Source organism: Petaurus breviceps, unplaced genomic scaffold (genome assembly GCF_028583685.1).
Source record: "Petaurus breviceps papuanus isolate PSGF00001 unplaced genomic scaffold, PetGlider_PUasm1.0 90750, whole genome shotgun sequence".
Lineage (NCBI taxonomy): Eukaryota > Metazoa > Chordata > Mammalia > Diprotodontia > Petauridae > Petaurus > Petaurus breviceps.
In genome coordinates, this window is record NW_027187335.1 from 6,121,415 (window position 1) to 6,129,376 (window position 7,962).

Sequence of the window (7,962 nt, forward strand, 5' to 3'; positions counted from 1 at the left end):
TACTAAGTGTCTAAGGCTGGATGTGGAGTCAAATCATCTTCCTGACTTCAGGCCTGGCACTCTATGCACTATGGTGACACCTAGCTGCCCTGGATTATATTATTATCCTTATTTTACAGATAAGGAAACTGAGGCTTAAATAAGTGAAATGGCTTGCTCAGAGAGACACAACTAGTATCTGAGGTGGGATTTGAATCAATAAAAATCTAGCTTTGTTAGCCAGTGTGCCACCCTAGTTGTTTACTAGTACAAAGGAAATCTACATGTTTGTCCAGTGAAATCTACAACCTTCCCAGTAAGTGATAATTTAACATACTAGAGTTCAATCTCCTCTATATCACCTTTTCCTTCTCTATATCACCCTGGACCACGTATTTCATCTTTTTCCATGCCTCCTTTTTCCCAATTATGTAATGGTGATGCTGTTTTCCCAATGGACTCTTTTGCAGAGATTTGAGGGATTTAGATATTTCAAAATATGCGGGTGTCCTTTAAATATAGAACTCAGGGAGGTACCAGGAATAGGACAAATGTTATTGTATTATATAGAAACCTTTCAGTGCCATGTACTAAAATAGGGGAAAGTGTGAAGTATCACCTAATATTAGTACCTGAAATAAGATGTTCACTTAATCCTTATCAGCATTCCCCACTGTACTTTCTTTGAAACACTGAAAATCAGACTCTAGTCACCTTTCACATAATTATCTTCAACAATATATTGAATTCAACTATATACCAGGGGAAAAAATCTTTTGGGGTTATCTTATTGGCTAAAAAACAAAAACAAACAAAAAAGATTTATCTATTCCTCATTAAAATCTTCAATGGCTAATAATGAAAAATCTTTTGCAAATACACATGCACACATATTTATGTGTATATAGATAGATGGATAATGTGTGTATTTACAGACATACATATGTATGGCCATATGTGTGTATATATATATATGCATACCACATATACATATATACACATATAATTGCAAAGTGGATTAGTTGGTCACTGAAACCTCACAAGATAACTTGAATGGGGGGCTAGATTTCCTTCTTAAGTACCATGCCTTAAACCCAAATCATTCTGGCTCTCATTGATTGGCCACTGATTGGTTCTAGCCTGAGCCACATTTAATGGTCAATCTGGGCCCTAACAGAGTGAATGTAAATAGCAATTGTTTTCCTTTGGGCCAGAAACCCTGAGGGTCTTTCTCTCCCAGATTGCTTTTTTTTGGGGGGGGCTAAGTAAATGAGGTCATGTTTTGCCTCCCTTCTTACCCAGCCTTAATCACTGAATGGGCATTGCCTCAGTCATACTGAGATATGGAAAAAAAAATTTTAGCTTAAAAAAATCAAGGTCTCTCAATGCATCCAGGACTATCTCCAATCATCCTGATCTAAATCTTGCCACTGGGCCCAGATGGCTCAGGAGGAAAAAGTGAGGCTGGTGACTTTGAACAGCCTTCCTGCACTTAAATCCAATTCATTTGCTTGTCATGGCATCACTTTCCTGATGTCATGGTTCTCTTCAAGAAGAAGAGACAAAGAACAACACACATATATATGAAATTTTTTATGTATGAACATACTTGCAAGTATGAATGTGCACATATATGTATTTGTGCATCACATCACATAAATACATATTTTATTTCATGTGTGCATGTATATGTATACACACGTGTATATATTAACTGAATTCGTATATATTCATCTATACAATTATACATATGTAATGGAATTTGAAGATCTTCCCTGATCCTTAATAAGCCTGAGGGAATTTGAAGACCTCCCCTGGTTTGAAAATAAACTCCGCCCCCTAATAGGTTGAATGTAATCAGCCTGTGATAGGAGTTTGCTGAAGGGTACAGCAGAGCCCACAGGAAACTGGGAGTCAGAACAGCTAGACAGTGGGAGGAGAGAAGATGGAAGACAAGCAGACAGACTTGTAAGTAATGTTGGTTTGTGAGAAGGCTAAAGGATGCTGTGGCTGTCTGTGCTGTTGTGGCTTATTATCTTCTGTGCTACTATGATGGAATTGGCTTACTGTTTTAGGATTCGGTTTTCTGATATTTGAATAAATGTTTTGCTTCTGTCTTATATATGAAGAGTCTGTTATATTTTGTGATTCAGAACTATACCATCAAATTCATAGTTGCTTTCAGTGCTGTGAATATTGATTTGGCACTACAGCATATGTATCTGTCATCTTTATCTGCCTATATGCAAACACATATTTCGAGAATTATCTTCTATCATTAGCGTTTAAATATGAAAGCATTTTGGAAATAATATTGCTTACAAACACAGAAATGAAAGTAATTCTAGAATGGTTTGGACCTTGCCTTTGATGCTTTGGTCCAGGAGACTATGATTACTTAAATATGAACTGATGAAGCCAATTGATTTTATACAATGTTGTCTGCTCTAATTATTAGAGGGACAGGGGAATTTGATGGAGTTAAATAATTCATGGAAGAGATATAACTAATCAAACATCAATACAAAACATCAAGGATCCACGTCTTAAGTGTGGGGGTTGTTGGTACCATTGGTGACATTTCTCTACCTTTGCAGATAAATCTTGGAGAGTGATCATACACTTCAGGTGGTTAAGGAATTCCATGGTTTAAAAGCAAGTGAATGTCTGAGGCTGTGTTTGAACTCTTAAGTTTCATTAGGTCTCTATCTACCAAGGCAGGTAGATAGCCCCATGGAAAGAGTGTTGGATCTGGAGTTAGGAAGACATGAATTCAAATTCTGCCTCAAACACTTACTAGTGTGAAACCTTGAGTAAGTCACTTAAAATCTGCCTCAGTATTTTCATCTGTGAAATGGTGAAAATAATAACCTCTACCTCTCAGGGTTTTTATGAAGATAAAATTATATTCATAAAGCACTTCTTTTGTAACTGGTTTTTTGTTGTTGTTGTTGATTTATCTGTTTACAGTAAAGGTCTGTGAGATTATTTTATTCCTAGAAATTTGGGTAATTTTAGTCTCCTCCCGCCTCCCCTTATATTCCCTGTCAGTCACTTTTGATTCCCTTTCTTTTGGTTGTGGTTTCCAAAGTGGCTAGATCTCAAAGCATCTCAGCCTTCTCCCACACTGGGCAATTCATGGTTCACCAGCCTAGGTCTCTGCCCCGGCTGACTTTTGAGTGGTCAGAACTGGCCCCAGCTCTATGTTGTATTTTTCCATTCAGCTTGGTGGAGTGCTGCACAGCTCCCCATAAAAACAGTGTCCTGCCTTGGTGACTTGTCCTGCTCCTTCTGTTCCTTAGTTCTCTGGTCCAGCACTTGCAATTTAGAGCTATTGGAAATCCAGACCTTTGAAGTGTTGGTACTTCTGGTTTGCAACTCCTAAAGAGCTTTTGCTCCTGAAGTCCTATGACCAATTTGGCTTTTAAAACCTGAGGAAAATTCCAGAGCCTGGAATCTAAGTCTCTACAGTACTGGACAGAGGAAGTGAGGACCAGGCTAAAGAGGTGGGTTTTGATGTAAGCCTATGTAATGTTCTTACTTCTTCTGCTAGTGCATTCTTGATGCCAGTAGCATGGGAGATGGAAGAGAAATGCTTTGAACTTAGGATCAATAAATGTTAGATCCTGATATTGTTTTTTAGGGGGAAAGGGTTGCCTCCTTTGGATTCAGTGGTTGCCTCACTTGAGGACCTAGAGGACCACATATGGCCTTAAGGTTGCAGGTTCCCCACCCCTGTCCTACACCATGGAAACAGTTGAATTTGCTTCATCTTTGGTGTATAATTTCTGTTTTAGAGAGACTTGAGAGGTCATGGAAATTGGAGAAAATCTCTAGTCTTATCTGGACTATACTTAAAAAAAATGTGTTCTCACTTCCAAAGCACAAAACAATGTATTACTAACCAGTGAAGGGCAAAAATAAAATTAACAACAATAAATTATTTACTAACACACATTTAATAAGAATAAAAGGTAAAAACAAGGAACTACCAAAATCCAAAACGGGAAAAAGGTGAAGACTCTAGAATCACTGAAAATTTTTCCTTAATGCCAACTCCAAAAATCATATATAATAATGAAAAAGACACCAAAAACATCATCAATATCTCAAACAACATTGAAAAGAAGACGGGTGTACTTAGACTAGGATTCTAAAAAAAAATTTCTTTTTGAGTTTGGTGATCTCAAGACTACCAAAGTATCCCAAAACAGAATAGTTTAAAAAGTATGCATCTGCCACAATCATATGAATGAAAGACTTCTCTTATTCTATTTGAATATCTGATATAAAGTATAAAAACCTTTGAGCACCTACCTACAGCAGACTAATCAGCCATTACTTCCATGGTAAGAACCATGGTAAAAAAAAGAAAAGTAAAGCTATAAACAAATGCTCCTAAGGAAAGGAATCAACAATCACCTCAGTAAAAAACAATACATTGTATGAGAACCCCTCCAAAAGGGAGGGCTATGTCAAAAAGTTCCACATAAGTAAATGGCAATTTATATTTTGAGTTTGGTAAAAATTGAATACCCTGAAAAATACCATAACCTTTATAGTGCTTCTGCTTATTTTCACAAAGTGTAAGATTTAGTTCCATACTCAATGCTTATTATGTTAAGTTATGTACTACAAACATAAAAATAGTCTGAAATAAAATGAAAATGTTAGAGTATTTCATTTAGAAATGCAAGTCTTTTTTCTATTTAAAACATGTCACCAAGGAAAGTTGAGACAAGCTAAATAGTATTTATTAAGAACTTATTATGTTCTGGGCACTAAATTATTGAGCACTTGACAAAGAAATTGTAAGAAGACAGTTCCTATGGTAATTGCCCTTAAAGAATTTGTATTCTATTGATGGAAGACACTACACAAAAGGAAGCTGAACTGGGGAGTGCAAAGAGTGACCATATTTATGAGTTGACATGGTGGAAATGTCCTAAGAGTCAGAATCAGAATCATGAAAGCAATGAAGATTGGCTGTCCTAGTACCTCCCCAAGATGGAGACCCTGGGATGAATTCATCAATGGAAGAAGGGTACTAGCACAGCATTAATATCCTTGTCGAGGAGGCCTCAGGCACAAAGGAAATTCTGTGGTGAAACATTTGTGGCATGGTGGCAAAGTCTGGAAAGTCACAAGGAGGTTAGGGGGGAAAGAGGATTGGCCAAGAAGAATTGATAAAAAATTTGACATTTTTCTGGGAGAAAGATTAAGCCCATTATATTTCTGCCTATTCTTGACTCCATTGTCATTTCTCATGTATAAAACTAAGTTTGACTTCTCAATTAAAACCATCTTACTTATTACTATCTTTATGTGGAATATTATCAAGTTATATGATTCTACCAAAATAACCAATTAAACAATTCCTTCCTCTCATTAGATCTTTGTCAATGATATTAAAATATTTGGACACAAGTGAAAATTTCTAAGTGTACACCAAGAAAATTAAAATCTTCAAGAATGAATCTAGAAGTACTATTGAACCAATGGATGAAGATGGTACTTACAAATACCTGGGTGTACTTCAGGGAAATCATATCAGATATGAAAATAATAAAGAGAAGATTGTGGCTTAATAAGATGAGAATTACTAGTACTCTGAAATTAAAATTTATAGGTAAGAACATGTTTAAAGCAATTCATAATTATTGAATACTAGATACTTTCAGAAGTGTAAAATGGATCAAAAATATTTTTGAGAATATACAACCCAAGGTCTCTTTCAGATCCTCCATCATTGGGTGGACCCAGTGCCACAATGCAGATTTTTGTGAAGACTTTGATAGGGAAGACCATCACCCTTGAGGTCAAACCGTCTGATACTATTGAAAGTGTCAAGGCCAAGTTATAAGATAAGGAAGGTATTCCACCTGATCAAGAAAGATTGATTTTTGTGGGCAAGCAACTGGAAGATGGATATACTTTGTCTGACTACAACATTCAGAAGAAATCTACCCTTCATCTTGTTCTGAGGCTTTGTGGTGGTGCCAAGAAGAGAAAGAAGTCTTACACCACTCCCAAAAAGAACAAGCATAAGAGAAAGAAGGTTAAGCTTGCTGTTCTGAAGTACTATAAGGTTGATGAGAAAGGCAAAATTAGCTGTCTTTGATGAGAGTGCCTTTCTGATGAATGTGGTACTGGAGTCTTTATGACTAGTCATTTTGACAGACATTATTGTGGCAAGTGTTGTCTAACCTACTCCTTCAACAAGCCAGAAGACAAATAAATGTGTATGTGTTAATAAAAAAAAATTAACAAAAAAAAAGAATATACAACCCAAAACTCATACATTATTTAAAAAACAAAAAAGTACCAGCCTAAGGCAGCTATAGAGAAATTAACATTAGGAAGAATATAGATAACCATTTTTAGAGAACATGATAAATAGGTTGAAAATTTAGAGAAATGTAAGCAGATTGCTTCAACAAGCAATTATAAAGGCTGCCAATAGGTACTAACATTAGATTAAATTGATTTATTTCAAATAAGTAAGAAAAAAAAATTGAATCAATAGGCCCTCCATGGGTGAGATCCACATGAAATCAGGCAGCAATACCTCAACAAAAGTTGGACAAACATGAGTCACTCAGATTTATTTCTGGAAATGTGGAGTTTTATAATGTTAATTCACAACAAGAAGATTGCCCCCCAGAGATTACAGAAGGGAAATTCGTAAGGAGCCTTTTCTTAGTGATCAATGTAGTTTGTGCAAAGAAATGACAAAAACTATCCAAGACATGACTGTAGGCTACAAAAAGTTAGCACTTACCAAATATTAGCAAGACATGATCTGGTAGCTAGAATTATACACTAGGAGTTCATTATATTTTATGGACTGAGAGATAATAAATCCCTATGAGAGATAATAAATCTCTGTGTAAGAGAGGGAATTGGTGAATTGGTCCCTCATCAACTGATTTCCCCTGCTAGTTGTAATCACAGATGATGAGGTATCACTGTGTTAACAAGGTGTTTAGACCCTTCTCTTTCTTAACGAATTGAAAATACATTTCTCTGGTGGAATTGGTTTGGTGGGGTGGGGGGGAAAGGGAGGAATAAAAAGTCCCCTGACACAGCTTTGAATTGTTATATTCTTCACTATTCCATAATAACTGACAAATCCAACAAAAGTTTTAGTAGATAAAATTTCAACTTGTCTTGCAAATATAAGGCATGCTATTTAGGTTGTGACTACACATGACAAAACCATTCTTCATTCCTGTTACTGCTATCATTGTATCAGAAAACATATATTTTTTTCTTTTTTAGCAAATGGCTGCATTACATAGCTCCCTCTTTCTTAATACTTCCTCCTTCCTGTAGATTTTCCAATAGTTAGTTGCACTGTTTCTGTTCTCCCACATCTCAGTTTTCTCGTTTCCTGTCTCTTTTGCTGATTCCTCTCTTCATGTTGCTGTCTTCTACATATAAAAGTCCAAGGTGCTGTTCCTGTTTCTTTCTCTTCTCCATACAAATCCTCTCCCTTGGTGACCTTAGTCACTTTCAGTTCCTCAATTATCACCTTGATGCAGATAATTTCAAACCATATATCTCCAGACCCGACTTTTCTCCTAGGTGTCAGCTTTCCATTTCAAAATTCATCATAATCTCCATTAAGATAGTTGTCATCAGTTAAAATTCAGCATGTCCTAAACAGAATTTATCATCTTCCCTTTTAAACCTGTATCTTTACCTAACTTCCTCATTTCTGTTGATAATACCACCACTCTCTCAGTCACCAGGGCGAATTTGTATCAATTCTACTCTGTGAAATATTTGGCAAGTATCCCTTCTTTCCACTCCTAATGTTACCACCCTTCTTCAATACCAAATAAATGCTTTAAACACAGTTAAAATAGCTTGCTTAATGGTCTCTTTGTTTCTATTCTCTGTCCTCCTGAATTCACCCTTTGCATTGTTATTAAAATAACCATCCTCATTCACTGTTCTAACTATATATTCATCTACTTA

General features: G+C 36.0%; 1 pseudogene; it reads left to right on the top strand.

The window, feature by feature from the left end:
- Positions 1 to 5,749: 5,749 nt before the first annotated feature.
- On the top strand, positions 5,750 to 6,267 carry LOC138145772 (ubiquitin-ribosomal protein eS31 fusion protein-like; annotated as a pseudogene).
- Positions 6,268 to 7,962: the final 1,695 nt, after the last annotated feature.